This window comes from Engystomops pustulosus, chromosome 11 (genome assembly GCF_040894005.1).
Source record: "Engystomops pustulosus chromosome 11, aEngPut4.maternal, whole genome shotgun sequence".
NCBI classification, from domain to species: domain Eukaryota; kingdom Metazoa; phylum Chordata; class Amphibia; order Anura; family Leptodactylidae; genus Engystomops; species Engystomops pustulosus.
The window spans coordinates 3,629,856-3,646,060 of record NC_092421.1 but is presented as its reverse complement, the minus strand read 5'-3'; the positions used below and the strand labels follow the sequence as shown (position 1 = coordinate 3,646,060).

The 16,205-nt window shown below is 47.2% G+C and overlaps 1 protein-coding gene across 6 annotated transcripts in view; it reads left to right on the top strand.

Annotated features, from left to right (window-relative positions):
* LOC140105815 (heparan-alpha-glucosaminide N-acetyltransferase-like) overlaps positions 1–16,205 on the top strand; it is a 237,123-nt gene that overhangs the window by 87,994 nt on the left and 132,924 nt on the right. The window lies entirely within an intron of this gene.

Genomic DNA, 16,205 nt, shown 5'->3' with positions numbered 1-16,205 from the left:
TTCTTCCGTTTTCTAAAAAAATCCATGAGGATGACGCCGTTCGTATCCCAAAAAACTGTTGCCATGACCTTTCCGTCCGATGGGAACGTCTTCGCCGTGTTTGGAGCAGATTCACTGGGAGAAATCCATTGTTCTGATTGTTGCCTAGTTTCGGGTGTGTAATGATGAATCCAGGTTTCATCAACGGTGACAACTCCACGCAAAAACTCTTTTGGATCTTGCTTAAATTGCTCCAAACACTGCTCCGAAGTTACCAGCCGCATCCGCCTGTTGTCCCCCGTGAGCAATTGCCAACTTATCATGTAAAATATTACTTGCCGTTCCGGTGGACACACCTACGGCCTCTGCTACTTCGCGCACTTTCGTTCGTTGATCGGCGAGTTTCATGTCGTGGTCTTTTTGAATGATTTCCTCGGTCACCACGTCTGCCGGACATCCTGGTCGCTCCTCATCAAAAACGGATGTTCGCCAACATTTTAAATTTGTTGAACCAATATCTAACTGTGGTCATAGATGGGGAAGTGTCCCCATAAACTGCATCCAACTTTGCTTTCATGTTCTTGCATTATTTCCCATCCAAAAACAAAAAGCAAATCACCAAACGATGCGGCTGTTTTTCCATCTTAGCGAAAATCACGAAACGCGTCAATGGCTGCCAGATCCAAACTAACCAATCCATCAGTCTGCAGTTTGTTTTGCCGTTGTTTGATAGATTGCGGCACACGGGGACTTATTGAACTGCCTATATACATATATATCTCACAGTTATATAATTCTTCAATTAACTATCTCCTCTCTTTCATGTGATTTACCATGTGTAGTTGTCATTGATGTTGGAATTATACTATAAAGACCAGGTTAGCCTGGCGGTAGGTATCACGCTGTAGTAATGTACATATTGAGCTGCGGTAAACCGGGTAATAATAGCTCTCAGCCTCAATACACTTAGCCCCATCGCAGGATCTATAGAGCGAAGCTTTAAACAGGTAACACAGAAGCCATCTGATTAGATTAAAGCTCTCACAGCCCCCCGGGGCCCTCCCTGTGGTGCACAGTCACTGGCTGGAACAAATTAGGTTTGCTGAACTAAACAGTAAAACAGTAAGATAAGGATGAATAATGGAAGGGAACGCTGAGAAACACAATAGATCAATAGTAAAACACAAGGATCTCACCTTTCACGTGGCGCTCGTGGTGGGTGATTTATGTTTGTGAATAAGAAGGGCTCATAATATAATCATAATACAACATGAAAAATAGAAGCTCAGCTTCATTCTACAGACAACTTGTGTCCCCATCTACCCTCCGAAATAGATTGTGAGCCCTTGGGGGCAGGGACCTCCTGCACTTGTCTCCTGGTATCTGTAGTTTTGTACTTGCATTAGTTCTTGTCTTGGTGTAATGTAAGTGACCCTCTTACTGATTGTATAGCACCAGAAAATTCATGGTGATCTATAAATAAGTAATAACTTTAAGAACAAAATGATTGGACAGTTAAATTCCAACCTGCCTGATCCTTAACAACATCTAAATCTGCCATCGGGGAAGAGTCAGAAAGCCCCATACACATTAGATGGTTGGAGAAATTAGCTAAACTGGAAAAAAAATTAGCTCATCTTGGGATTTGAACTCCAGACTCTACAGAGATGGCGCCTCTATCCACGAGGCTATTGGCTTAATGAGTATCAATGGGAGGGGTTTATGTAACTAAGTCTCAGGCTCCATGCACTGGTGTATAGAGATACATCGTCTCAGAGATTACTATTGTAATTATGGAGACAACTATTATTATTGTTTTATTATCATGAAGACTTATTATTATTATAATTTTAATAATAATCTCCATAATAATAATCTCAATAATAATCTCTGAGAAGATCGCTCTCTATATATCAGTGTGGCACAATGTAACAGTGAAACTCTTAGTTACAAAAAATCCTCTCCCTGACATCCCCAGAGCTTATAGCTTAGTGGGTGAAGGCTCCTTTCTCTATTGCAGAAGGTCTGGGGATTCGAATCCCGGCCTGGGCATGAATTTATTTAATTTATTTAAATAAGAGCTTGTGTCTGGGGAAGCCCTGGAGACCACATATGGACAGATGGTGATCTGAGCCTGATGACGTGGTCCCTACTCTCCGCTAACCCGACTCATCTCTCAAAAGGATTCCCTGCCCGATGTCTGTAGAAGCCATTCAGTATCGCAGATTCTGGCTATGAAAGTATTTACTATGCTGGACACAGAGCCGGGACAACCCCAGCAAGTGCAGGACCTAGAGGGAAAATCCGGGACAATCTAACAGCTGCCCGTGACGCGCGGCAGAGGTATAAAAAAATGGGACTGTCCCGGCCAAACCGGGACGGTTGGGAGCTATGCAGTCTGATATGGTCCTTGTGGATTACACTATGTCCATGTGTGCAGGCACAAACCACATTGACAATAGTAATAGCATATTGTCATCTAGTTGTCAAGTTTTTCTTACATGATATATAAAGTGCTATGGAATTTGATGGCACGATATAAATAAAGATTATTATTTACATGGAATAACAGAACTTTGAATAGTTACTTCAAAACAATGTGGCTACTGGTAATTATGTTGTATAACATTGTGGAGCATCGCTAACCTCTCTGCATGTGTAACTGGTTTTCATCTGGGGATAAAGGGGGTGTTAGTAATTGGACCCCAGGGCAGTTGTGTATATAGTATTGTGTGGGTCAGTATATAACATGGTGCAGCGTTTCGCCCACTATGCTCTTTGCAGTAGTTAATATCAGTATTTGATAATGATTTTTCCTAATGATGTCACATTTTCCATCAGATACATAATAATGACTTGTATCTTGTATACTTTGTATGATGATTGGATGGATCTAGTAAGTGTCTGTTCACACAGGATAATAGTGAGATTTGGAGGTTATTGCTCCTGTACATGAAGATGAGCAGTTATATATAGAGAGGGTTACAAGGTAGGGTGCAGATAGTTCAGAAGTGTCCTGTAATGACCCTGTTTCTTTCCATTGTCACCCTAATAGGCGATACTGTACAATACATACAGTATGTACTATATAGTATATATGTACAGTATAAATGTATAGTATAGATGTACAGTGCATACAGTATAAATGTATAGTATATACTGTATGGTATAGATGTATAGTATAGATGTACGGTATAGATGTACGGTATAGATGTACGGTATAGATGTACGGTATAGATGTACGGTATATGATGTACGGTATATGATGTACGGTATATGATGTACGGTATATGATGTACGGTATATGATGTACGGTATATGATGTATATGATGTATAGTATATGATGTATAGTATATGATGTATAGTATATACTGTACAGGAAACTTTCTGTATTTGCACTATTTTCCGGGTTGGGACAGGAATGATGTAGACTCTGTGGATTATATATTATTATTGGGGGAGCGGGGGTGCGCTGGTGAGTCCTTGTATTGTGGAAAGTGCGGACTCCTGCTCTGTGACTTGTCGCACGTCCTGTGACCTTTTCATACCTTATAACAAGTGTCTTTGTGAAGAGGCAGCGACAGAAGGGCCGGGGGCCGGGGGCTGGGGGCCGGGGCAGAGGGAGCCGAGGCTCGCAACCGTAAATGACCTGTACCTTGTCATATTCAATTCAGTGTTTCGCTCTGCTTTAGGGTAAAAAATCACAACACTTCCCCCGCGACATTTATGACGTGTGCAGAGCAATATTCCACAAAATATCTCCTTAACCCTATAATTGCTGTTTTGATACGGCGGCTTCTATAGAGAATCTGTCACCAGAATTTACCTTCCCCAGATAACTGCTCTGTTATGTAAGGCTGCGTCATGACACATAAATAGATAACACCGGCTTTTTGGGTGGAGCTTATTACATGTATCGGTGGAAGAGTGGCTCCCTGAAACGTGGCAGGCGTGAGGGCGCGCTATTCCTATCCATGAGGACTTACAGTCTATGAGGATGAGGGGGTGACACAAGAGCTTACAGTCTATGAGGATGAGGGGGTGACACAAGAGCTTACAGTCTATGAGGATGAGGGGGTGACACAAGAGCTTACAGTCTATGAGGATGAGGGGGCGGACACAAGAGCTTACAGTCTATGAGGATGAGGGGGCGGACACAAGAGCTTACAGTCTATGAGGATGAGGGGGCGGACACAAGAGCTTACAGTCTATGAGGATGAGGGGGCGGACACAAGAGCTTACAGTCTATGAGGATGAGGGGGCGGACACAAGAGCTTACAGTCTATGAGGATGAGGGGGCGGACACAAGAGCTTACAGTCTATGAGGATGAGGGGGTGACACAAGAGCTTACAGTCTATGAGGATGAGGGGGCGGACACAAGAGCTTACAGTCTATGAGGATGAGGGGGTGACACAAGAGCTTACAGTCTATGAGGATGAGGGAGACACAAGAGCTTACAGTCTATGAGGATGAGGGGGTGACACAAGAGCTTACAGTCTATGAGGATGAGGGGGCGGACACAAGAGCTTACAGTCTATGAGGATGAGGGGGCGGACACAAGAGCTTACAGTCTATGAGGATGAGGGGGCGGACACAAGAGCTTACAGTCTATGAGGATGAGGGGGCGGACACAAGAGCTTACAGTCTATGAGGATGAGGGGGCGGACACAAGAGCTTACAGTCTATGAGGATGAGGGGGTGACACAAGAGCTTACAGTCTATGAGGATGAGGGGGCGGACACAAGAGCTTACAGTCTATGAGGATGAGGGGGTGACACAAGAGCTTACAGTCTATGAGGATGAGGGAGACACAAGAGCTTACAGTCTATGAGGATGAGGGCGGACACAAGAGCTTACAGTCTATGAGGATAAGGGGGTGACACAAGAGCTTACAGTCTATGAGGATGAGGGGGCGACATCAGAGCTTACAGTGTATGAGGATGAGGGGGCGACACAAGAGCTTACAGTCTGAGGATAAGGGGTGACACAAGAGCTTACAGTCTATGAGGATGAGGGGGTGACACAAGAGCTTACAGTCTATGAGGATAAGGGGTGACACAAGACCTTACAGTCTGTAAGCTCCTGTGCCACCCCCTTCATCCACAGACTGTAAGCTCCTGCGCCACCCCCTTCATCCACAGTCTATGAGGATGAAGGGGGTGGCAGGGAAGCCTGGAGCTTGATATATAACTGCTGTTTTCCGGATAGAGATGGGAGGATGGATTAGTAAAGGGAGAGATGACATTTTATGCAGTTAGTGATGTCAAAGATCTGCCTAAAGAGATGGGATATAAGAACAGGTTTTGGAGCTTTGGAGGGTAGGTTTTAGTCTGAGAGTCCGGGAGGTCATTCCAGAGAGTGGGTGCAGCTCGGGAGAAGTCCTGGAGATGCGCGTGAGAGGTTCCATTAAAGGTAGAGATTAGTCTCATATCACTGGCAGATGGAAGAGCACGGGAAGGCCGATAGACTGAGATGAGAGCGGAGATAGGGAGGTGCAGCTTTGTGCACTGCTGTTATATTTGGTTTGTCTTTTAACACAATATTTTGATAAATGAATAATTTTGCATAACATTTTTCCTGGTGATGTGCATAATTTGGTTTGTTTTGGACGATGTAGGGCTGTGTCCACACTTGGCACGCATACCTTTATTTTTCAGCTGCTCCTCCGTGCAAAAATGTATTTTTAGAAATATGCGAGTAACGCTGGGTTCTCATGACCCTATTTGCCATACATTGCACGGAAACGTCAGGAGGAGTCTGAAGTGTCCTTACAACTTATGGCACAGACGCGAGTGTACTGGCAATTGGCTGCTGCCGATGAACAGGGTGCTCCCCCAATGATGTAACTATCCTAATATGGACAGTGACTTCACTGGGGCCCCCCTCCTGCCATGTGACTTATGCGCTCGGCGGGGCTGTGGGGAGAGATGCAATATGCTGCATGAGCCGTCCATTGCCTCAGCTAGGCGCATGCGTCACTCAGGAGGAGGCTGCAGCTTCCTACATCTTTTCATCCTGCATTTTTTTGACAGACAGGAGGTGTAGTGGCCAGACCCAGGCAGCGACTATACCTCCGTCTGCCGCTATATGGCAATGTATACGATATGCATATATATGTTGGGTGCTTTGCCGATCTATACGCTTAGCGTATACAAAAAACGTGGTGTGAACCCAGCCTTAGGCTGAAGCTCCACTACACCCAGCACCTTCTCTCTACATCTGCCTTCAGCCACGTCATGGGCTCAATCATGCAGGAGAAATCAGGGGAGAAGAGCCCCCAGCACCGCACAAGGGCCGTCAGTCTATGTCGCTCTGAACATCCAGACAGAGAGGTGTCAGGCAAACAGAACAAAGTCCCAATTTCGGGTGGGGTCCTGCTTGGGAGAAATATACCATATATACTTGTGTATAAGCCGAGTTTTTCAGCACAAAAAATGTCCTGAAAAACCTCACCTTGGCTTATACACGAGTCAAATAAAAAAACCTAATACTTACCCTCCGGTGTCCGGCTCGTTGGCGCGGGTCCCGATCTTCGGCGCGGTTCCCAATGGCTCCTCTCCTTTCTTCTTTCTTCTTTTGCCGGCAGAGTTGCGTCCATGCGATCTGCCGGCGGATGTGCACACTATGATGCGGTGGTGTCGCCGCTGATGACATCAACAGCAACGACACCACCGCATCATTATAGTGTGCAACCGTCGGCAGATCGCATGGACGCAACTCTGCCGGCAAGAGAAGAAAGAAGAGAGAAGAGGAGCCATTGGGAACCGCGCCAAAGATTGGGACCCGCGCCAACGAGCCGGACACCGGAGGGTAAGTATTAAGTTTTTTATTTTTTATGCGCTTGGCAGGGGACAGGCTGTATACTACATGGGGGCTGGCTGTGTACTACATGGGGGCTGGCTGTATACTACATGGGGGCTGGCTGTATGCCACACCCTCTGCTTATACTCTCAATAGGTTTTCCCAGTTTTTGGTGGTAAAATTAGGGGTCTCGGCTTATACTTGGGTCGGCTGATACTCGAGTATATACAGTAAGTAGCGGTGTTATTCATGGGACACTATAACATAATATAATAAAATTGTGTTCAGCCCTCGTGCAGGGAGACCCTTCAGCACTGTGTTGTGGACAGCTCCCAGCCTGCACCGTGCTATCAGATGCTATTGCTTGCTTTGATGAGGAATGAGTATGTTGTATATACTGTGTATACTGTATAGTGAGCGCACCGAGCTCCCGAGAAACATTGCATGAATATTACTAAATAATAATAATGTTATAGAGGGGAAGCTGGAGGTGCGGCTGTAGTTCAAGCTTCTGGCCGCTACACAGAGCATCAAGCTTCTGGCCGCTACACAGAGCATCAAGCTTGTGGCCACTACACAGAGCGTCAAGCTTGTGGCCACTACACAGAGCGTCAAGCTTGTGGCCACTACACAGAGCATCAGAGCACAGAGACATCTGCTTTCAGGTCAGCCTCCAATGATCAGACATTGGGGTCTATTCTGAGGAGTGGCCATCACTACTTATTCCTAGACAAATTGAAATGAGTATATAATAGTATATATATAAACTTCATTACTGAGCTCCTAGCCATTCCCTTACCCTTTTCTGTTTAATTATAAGCACTTATGGTGACATATTACAGTGTTTGTCAAAAATAGCTTGTAATTTCCTCACAAATACCCATCATAAACCCGGCAGATGGTTGTATTTACCTGCTGATTCAATTTCCGATTGGTACCAAATAAGGCAGTAACATTCGCCATAGGAGGAGGACGCGATAAGAAGCGAATCAGAACTTACTACATATAGTGGCAGATGTATTGCTATATAATCTAGAAAAGTGAGGAGTCGGCTCACCTGAAGGCACAGCAGCGGATGACCGGGAGTCCAGGCACGGACAAGAAATACATAAGGTGTTTCCTATGTAAATTAAAGAGGTCATGTGATCGCAGGCAGCCACGATTTATGCACACATGCCCAATTAGGTCACGATTAAGGAGTTTTCCCAAACGCGTAGACCATAAGCCGCGGCTCTGTGTGTGTTTTCCTTTTGGCTGTGTCTCTTTTTGTACTTCAATAAAGAAAATATCACGTTTTTACCTACAACCGGAGTGTCCGTGGAGCAGCTGGATTATTTGCACCTTATGTATTGTTATATAATAGTAGTCAGTATATTTTAACTTATTGCTCTCCAGGTCAGGTGCCTCAGTGCATGAGCCCTTGTATGTGAAGATAAGATAATCCTTTATTAGTCCCCCAGTGGGGAAATTCACAGCGTTCCAGCAGCAGAGAGGGGACAGAGTGAAGAACAAACTATGACAACAATAATATTAGGGATAAATGAACAAAAAGAAAAGGGGGATAAAAAGACAAAAAAGAGACGAGCAATGATCGGCAGTTTGATGTTCAGTCTGTGGATGGGACCTGCAGGGACTGGTTAGGTGGGGGGCGCAGGTTACTGATGATGGCAGCGGGGAGGAATGACTTACGATAACGCTCCCTCTCACATTTGGGGTGAAGCAGTCGGTCACTGAAGGTGCTCCCCAATGCCACCACAGTCTCATGCAAGGGATGGGAGCTATTCTCCAGAATAGACTTCAACTTACACAGTGTCCTCCTCTCAGCTACCACCTGCACTGTGTCCTCCTCTCAGCTACCACCTGCACAGTGTCCTCCTCTCAGCCACCACCTGCACTGTGTCCTCCTCTCAGCTACCCCCTGCACTGTGTCCTCCTCTCAGCTACCACCTGCACTGTGTCCTCCTCTCAGCTACCACCTGCACAGTGTCCTCCTCTCAGCTACCACCTGCACAGTGTCCTCCTCTCAGCCACCACCTGCACTGTGTCCTCCTCTCAGCCACCACCTGCACAGTGTCCTCCTCTCAGCTACCACCTGCACTGTGTCCTCCTCTCAGCCACCACCCGCACCGTGTCCTCCTCTCAGCTACCACCCGCACAGTGTCCTCCTCTCAGCTACCACCTGCACAGTGTCCTCCTCTCAGCTACCACCTGCACAGTGTCCTCCTCTCAGCTACCACCTGCACTGTGTCCTCCTCTCAGCTACCACCTGCACTGTGTCCGGAGGACCCCCCAGGACAGAGCCGGCTTTCCTCGTCAGTTTGTCCAGTCTGCTCCTCTCCCTCGCTGAGATGCTGCTTCCCCAACAGACTATGCCAAAGAAGATGGCTGGTGCCAGTACAGAGCGGAAGAAGGTCTTAAGAAGAGTCCCCCGCACTCCGAATGCCCTCAGCCTCCTCAGCAGGTGTAGCCGGCTCTGACCCCTCCTGTGAAGTGCGTTTATGTCCTCAGCCTCCTCTGCAGGTAGAGCCGGCTCTGACCCCTCCTGTGAAGTGCATTTATGTCCTCAGCCTCCTCTGCAGGTGTAGCCGGCTCGGACCCCTCCTGTGAAGTGCGTTTATGTTCTCTGCCCAATCCAGTTTATTGTTGAGGAGGACACCCAAGTACTTATAGGACTTCACTGCCTCAATGTCTGTCCCATGGATAACCACCGGTTGAGAAGGAGGACTGAGCTTACGAAAGTCCACCACCATCTCCTTGGTCTTCCCAGCATTAATCCTAAGGTGGGTTCGCTGGCACCAGTCCACAAATTTCCGGATCAGTTCTTTGTACTCCCTGTCGTTCTCACCTGTAATGAGGCCGACTATTGCAGAGTCATCAGAGAACTTCTGGATGAATTGTACCTGAAGTCTGCTGTGTACAATGTAAAGAGGACACCATAGGCACCAAAGGTGGAACCTGAAGCTGATGGGCCCCAGTGCAAAGTCTGTGCCAGGCCCCCCGACTATAATGTATGGTGCATAGTACTAAACTTCTCATATGGGAAAGTAACACCATAAGGGCCCCCTAAGCCTCTATGTCTACGGCCTGGTTGCGGCTGCACCCTCTGCACCCCCCAGTTACACCCCCTGATTAGGCATTAGACGTTTGAACTTCCCAGTCCCCAATAGGATGATAGAAACATATTCTGATGTCTAACTATATACAGGCCGTCCCCGGGTAACGTACGGGGTAGATTCCGTAGATTTGTGGAATTTGTATGTAAGTTGGAACTGTATATTTTATAATTGTAATCCTGGCCAGAATTTTTTTTTGTCTCTGTAAAAATTGGATTTTAAAAATGTTGGATTCTCATAAGAACCAGGAATAACAATAAATCTTATTTGTTTATAACTCCTACGGCTGATCATTGTAGTCTGAGGCTAAAGTACCGGAAATTACCAACATCCAGAGGTCCGTTTGTAACTAGGGGTCGTCTGTAAGTTGGGTGTTCCTAAGTAGTGGACTGCTTGTACATGTAAATTAAGAACAGAGGGAAGTTCATGAGGGAAAAATGTTGAGGGCAATGGTATGAAATCTACGATGCAGAATGTCTAGAATGTTTATACTTTAAAGAACAAATAGTTAATATTAAAGGGATATTCCTTCCACAAAGTTTCTTACATGTACTCAGGATAACAAAATATCACATTCTCTAATTCCCTGTTATTAACAGAAGTCCAGCATTTCACAGATATAAGTCCAACCTGTCTCTTTTAGTACCAGTGTACACAATTTCGGTTGTCCTTGGACCCGACCCTGAATCTTCGGACATTAGGGTCGGCAGACATATTGGAGCACATTTACAAAGAACAGTGCAAATTTTACTATATGCAGTTTACCCGTTCCTCATGAATCTGGCTCCCCCTGCACTGCCCCGACAGAGGGCGCCACTTTTTTAGTGCAGCCTGTAGTTACTTTTTGGTAGTCTGACACCCATCCTTCTGCACAGAGGAGATGAGGGAGATGTCTCAGGAAGCTGGTGTTAACTATTGACATGACAAGAAGAATAGGAAGCGCAGGTATCGCATCGGAGAAATCTATATAGATGTATAGTCAGCATTTTAGTTATTATAAAATCTTCAATGTCAACTAAAGGACAGATTCTTTAAAGTGATCCGCTAAGCCCAGATCAAACCAAAGTAAACATTTACTTACCTGTGCTGACACGTTCCCCGAAACTGCATTGCCCATGTATAAAGCGCTGTGCGGAGAGTCACTAAGATCCTGCGCCTGATATCCTGCATGTGTCGCTTCCCCACTCAGGTCCCCGGAGTTCTCCTTCTTCTTCCTGGTGCATGTAAGTGCATTGTCCGTGTATAATGCGCTGTGCGGTGAGTCACTAAGATCCTGCCCCGATATCCTGCATGTGTCACTTCCCGCTCAGGTCCCCGGAGTTCACCTTCTTCTTCCTGGTACATGTAAGTGCATTGTCCATGTATAATGTGCTGTGCGGAGAGTCACTAAGATCCTGCGCCTGATATCCTGCATGTGTCGCTTCCCCATTCAGGTCCCCGGAGTTCACCTTCTTCTTCCTGGTACATGTAAGTGCATTGTCCGTGTATAATGCGCTGTGCGGGAGTCACTAAGATCGTGCACCCCATATCCTGCATGTGTCGCTTCCCCGCTCAGGTCCCCGGAGTTCAAATTCTTCTTCCTGGTGCATGTAAGTGCATTGTCCGTGTATAATGCGCTGTGCGGGGAGTCACTCAGATCCTGCGCCCGATATCCTGCATGTGTCACTTCCCTGCTCAGGTCCCTGGAGTTCACCTTCTTCTTCCTGGTGCATGTAAGTGCATTGTCTGTGTATAATGCGCTGTGCGGGGTGTCACTTAGATCCTGCGCCCGATATCCTGCATGTGTCTCTTCCCGCTCAGGTCCCGGGAGTTCACCTTCTTCTTCCTGGTGCATGTAAGTGCATTGTCCGTGTATAATGCGCTGTGCGGGGAGTCACTAAGATCCTGCACCCGATATCCTGCATGTGTCGCTTCCCCGCTCAGGTCCCCGGAGTTCACATTCTTCTTCCTGGTGCATGTAAGTGCATTGTCCGTGTATAATGCGCTGTGCGGGGAGTCACTAAGATCCTGCACCCGATATCCTGCATGTGTCGCTTCCCCGCTCAGGTCCCCGGAGTTCACCTTCTTCTTCCTGGTGCATGTAAGTGCATTGTCCGTGTATAATGCGCTGTGCGGGGAGTCACTAAGATCCTGCGTCCGATATCCTGCCTGTGTCGCTTCCCCGCTCAGGTCCCCGGAGTTCACCTTCTTCTTCCTGGTGCATGTAAGTGCATTGTCCGTGTATAATGCGCTGTGCGGGGAGTCACTAAGATCCTGCACCCGATATCCTGCATGTGTCGCTTCCCCGCTCAGGTCCCCGGAGTTCACATTCTTCTTCCTGGTGCATGTAAGTGCATTGTCCGTGTATAATGCGCTGTGCGGGGAGTCACTAAGATCCTGCGTACAATATCCTGCATGTGTCACTTCCCCGCTCAGGTCCCCGGAGTTCACCTTCTTCTTCCTGGTGCTTGTCCTGTGACACAATTTGAAAGTTAAATCCCGCGCTCAGTCCGAATCAGTTGGATCATCTGACAGCCCACCCCCCCTGATTTCTGTCACAAGCAATGGCGCCAATATCCGATCGCATGCGACACAATACATTGCTAAATCCCTGTAAGTAAATGAGCCCCATTAACCCTTAAATCTAGTAATGAATTGCTGAATGGTCAGTGCTGCGGTAGGACAGTCATAGGGTAAGTGCTCTTTTAGTTTTTATGTCTTGACGAACTCTCTTGGGGGTAAAACGAAAGTTGAAAATACTATTATGTTTTTTTTTTCTTTTTGTCTTCTATGACTGGACAGATTCTTCTCTAATGGAGATAACGCAGGGTCCTGAGGTATTTATCTAAATGTTCCTACTGTCACTGCTCATTTCATTGAAGGAAGAAATTAAAGCCAGGCCCGGAGCTGCTGACAGGCTGCAAGTGCATTAGAAAGCCTCATATTAGATGCATAAGCGAACTTACCGCTAATGCTATCTGGGATCAGTCTCTCTGGCATTGCGGCTGACATCTTGAATCAGTCTCTGAGGAGCTGTTGACCATCTTGGATTTCCTCGTGTAGCAGCCGCCTTGGCTCGGTCTGCGGAAGCGACATTATGTTTCTACAGTTTTCTTATTTATCGGTTGCTCAATGAACGGTTCACATGGTCTTTATAGTCACATTTCCAAGTCACATTTTTTACAAACAAGAAAACTTTTTGCATAAAAACCAATTTGCTTTCTTTTTTGCAGTTTCATTTTTCACCCCCCACATTCAAATCCATGGCACTTTTTTATTTTTCCATGTACAGTATTTTATATTCCGTGCCGTGTACTGGGAAGTGGGAACCACAATTCCAAATGCGGTGATATTGGTGAAAAATACATTTGCACCATTTTCTTGTGGGCTTGGATTTTATGTTGTTCACTGAGCAACCCAAATGACACATAGTGCCCCATTCCCTTCCCCCTCACTAACCCGTCACTTACCCATCCGGAGGAGTTCACAGAAAGTGCATTATTCGGCGATCACGCACTGTGCTGCGATTCACTAAGATCGTGCGGAAAAAAAGTAGCAAAATCCGGTAAAAGTGCTTCCGCAGACCCTTAATAAATAAGCCCCAGTGACTTTATTCTTTGGGTTATTATGATTGCATGGATATATGGGTTTTATTCTCTTTTATTACATTTGAAATCCAATTAGGACCTTCTGTACAAAAAAAAAATTCTCAGTTTCGCCATATTCTGGAGCTAACAACTTTAGTGAATGGAGCTGAGTGAGGTGTCATTTTTTTTATGGGTTGACGAGCTGACATTTTCTTTGTTACTATTTTAGGACTCTACAACCTTTTGATCACTTTTTATAAAATTTTTATATGTTGCAACATATCTGGAAAGCGTGTGTGTAAGTGTATGTATATATGTGTGTGTGGGGGGGGGATTCTTCGACTTCATGGCGGAGATCAGTGCACTGCAAGAAATTGTGATTAGCATTGTTACTACTCCACCTTAACTACATATGGTCATGGAGGGGGCGTGAAGGGGGTGCGGCCGCCTCCATGTGGTCATGGAGGGGGCGTGAAGGGGGTGCGGCCACCTCCATGTGGTCATGGAGGGGGCGTGAAGGGGGTGCGGCCACCTCCATGTGGTCATGGAGGGGGCGTGAAGGGGGTGCGGCCACCTCCGTGTGGTCATGGAGGGGGCGTGAAGGGGGTGCGGCCACCTCCATGTGGTCATGGAGGGGGCGTGAAGGGGGTGCGGCCACCTCCATGTGGTCATGGAGGGGGCGTGAAGGGGGTGCGGCCACCTCCATGTGGTCATGGAGGGGGCGTGAAGGGGGTGCAGCTGCCTCCATGTTGTCATGTAGGGGGCGTGAAGAGAGCGTGGCCACCTCCATGTTGTCATGTAGGGGGCGTGAAGGGGGCGCGGCCACCTCCATGTTGTCATGTAGGGGGCGTGAAGGGGGTGCGGCCACCTCCATGTGGTCATGGAAGGGGCGTGAAGGGGGTGCGGCCACCTCCGTGTGGTCATGGAGGGGGCGTGAAGGGGGTGCGGCCACCTCCATGTGGCCATGGAGGGGGCATGAAGGGGGTGCGATCAACAGCAAAATGTGCCTGTGCGCGGTGTTCCTGCCCTATTCCTGCACACTTGCAAAATCCTGCAAACATTCATGACAGTCTTTTACTCAAAACTACGCCAGATCGGCCTCATGATGTTCCCACTGTGTCAAGGGGGCGTGGTTTGCATTATACGGTGGCATGTGGGTGCCGGGATATGATAAATTTCCCCCTTTTTCTTGGGTTGCTTTCTTGTCTTGAGTAAGCGTCACCTTAAATGACCCCCTTTGACGTCCCCATTATGGAGAGCCGAGAGCCAAGCGTCAGCCATACATCATGTCGTTATTTTTAATGTGTATCTTCTGGTAGCAGAGTCACGTGGCTAATGATTGGGTCTGAGCTCATGCTAACGAGACAACGGGCATGGTTCTTGTATGACCTTTATGAGGACAGTCGGAGGTAATTGTATCTTCCATGTTTACTGAATTTCATGGGCAATGGAATCAAACATGAAATGTTTTCATTACAACGACCGGCGTTTAGTTGGGGTAATTCCATCATTTTCACCGGTGGCTTCCGACAAATGCTTTAACCTTTGGCTTGTTGCTATGTTACTAATGGATATGATGACACCACCCGGTACGGTAACTTGTCTGTAAGTAACTGTGACTACCAGATATATGACATAGAATATTCTACTTCTATTTGTAGAATTGGGGTGCACACGGCATATTTTGGGGGTCATTACGCATCGAGTGAAAATATAACATTCGCTGTCATCGTCACGTTGGGGCTGACTTGTTCGCCCGTTTTAATCTGTAAATTGCACAAGCAGGACCTGCCGGGACTCCCAATAATGTGTTTTGATGAGATCTCCCTCCCAAATTCACCCTGAAACCTTAGGAAGAGCGAGCAATTATCAATTAGCTCATCGGAGCTGGCTCGTTGCCCGCCGCACATTCATCGGCAAGGTTCACTAACTGTAAGATTTACACCACTTCCACTCCTGATTTGTTTAGATCCTTTGCTAAGTTTCCGTAAGAATTCATTAGTAATCTCACCGTGGATAAACTTTTTACTCGATGCTTCTTAGTGAGAGAAATAGTCATTTTTTTTCACCACGGATTACTCATTTCATGGATTTACTATATACAGGCGGTCTCCTACTTAAGAACACCCGACTTACAGATAAGCCTCAGGAGGTTGTAAATTTACTGTACTTTAGTCTACAATAAACAGACATAACAGTTATTAATAGTGTCTGTAATTGAGCACCAGAGGTGACAGGGATTCTTTACTATGAGAACTGTCAATCTGTGGAATAGCCGAGCTCAGGCGCTGGTCACAGCAGGGACAGCAGAGAGCTCAGGCGCTGGTCACAGCAGGGACAGCAGAGAGCTCAGGCGCTGGTCACAGCAGGGACAGCAGAGAGCTCAGGCGCTGGTCACAGCAGGGACAGCAGAGAGCTCAGGCGCTGGTCACAGCAGGGACAGCAGAGAGCTCAGGCGCTGGTCACAGCAGGGACAGCAGAGAGCTCAGGCGCTGGTCACAGCAGGGACAGCAGAGAGCTCAGGCGCTGGTCACAGCAGGGACAGCAGAGAGCTCAGGCGCTGGTCACAGCAGGGACAGCAGAGAGCTCAGGCGCTGGTCACAGCAGGGACAGCAGAGAGCTCAGGCGCTGGTCACAGCAGGGACAGCAGAGAGCTCAGGCGCTGGTCACAGCAGGGACAGCAGAGAGCTCAGGCGCTGGTCACAGCAGGGACAGCAGAGAGCTCAGGCGCTGGTCACAGCAGG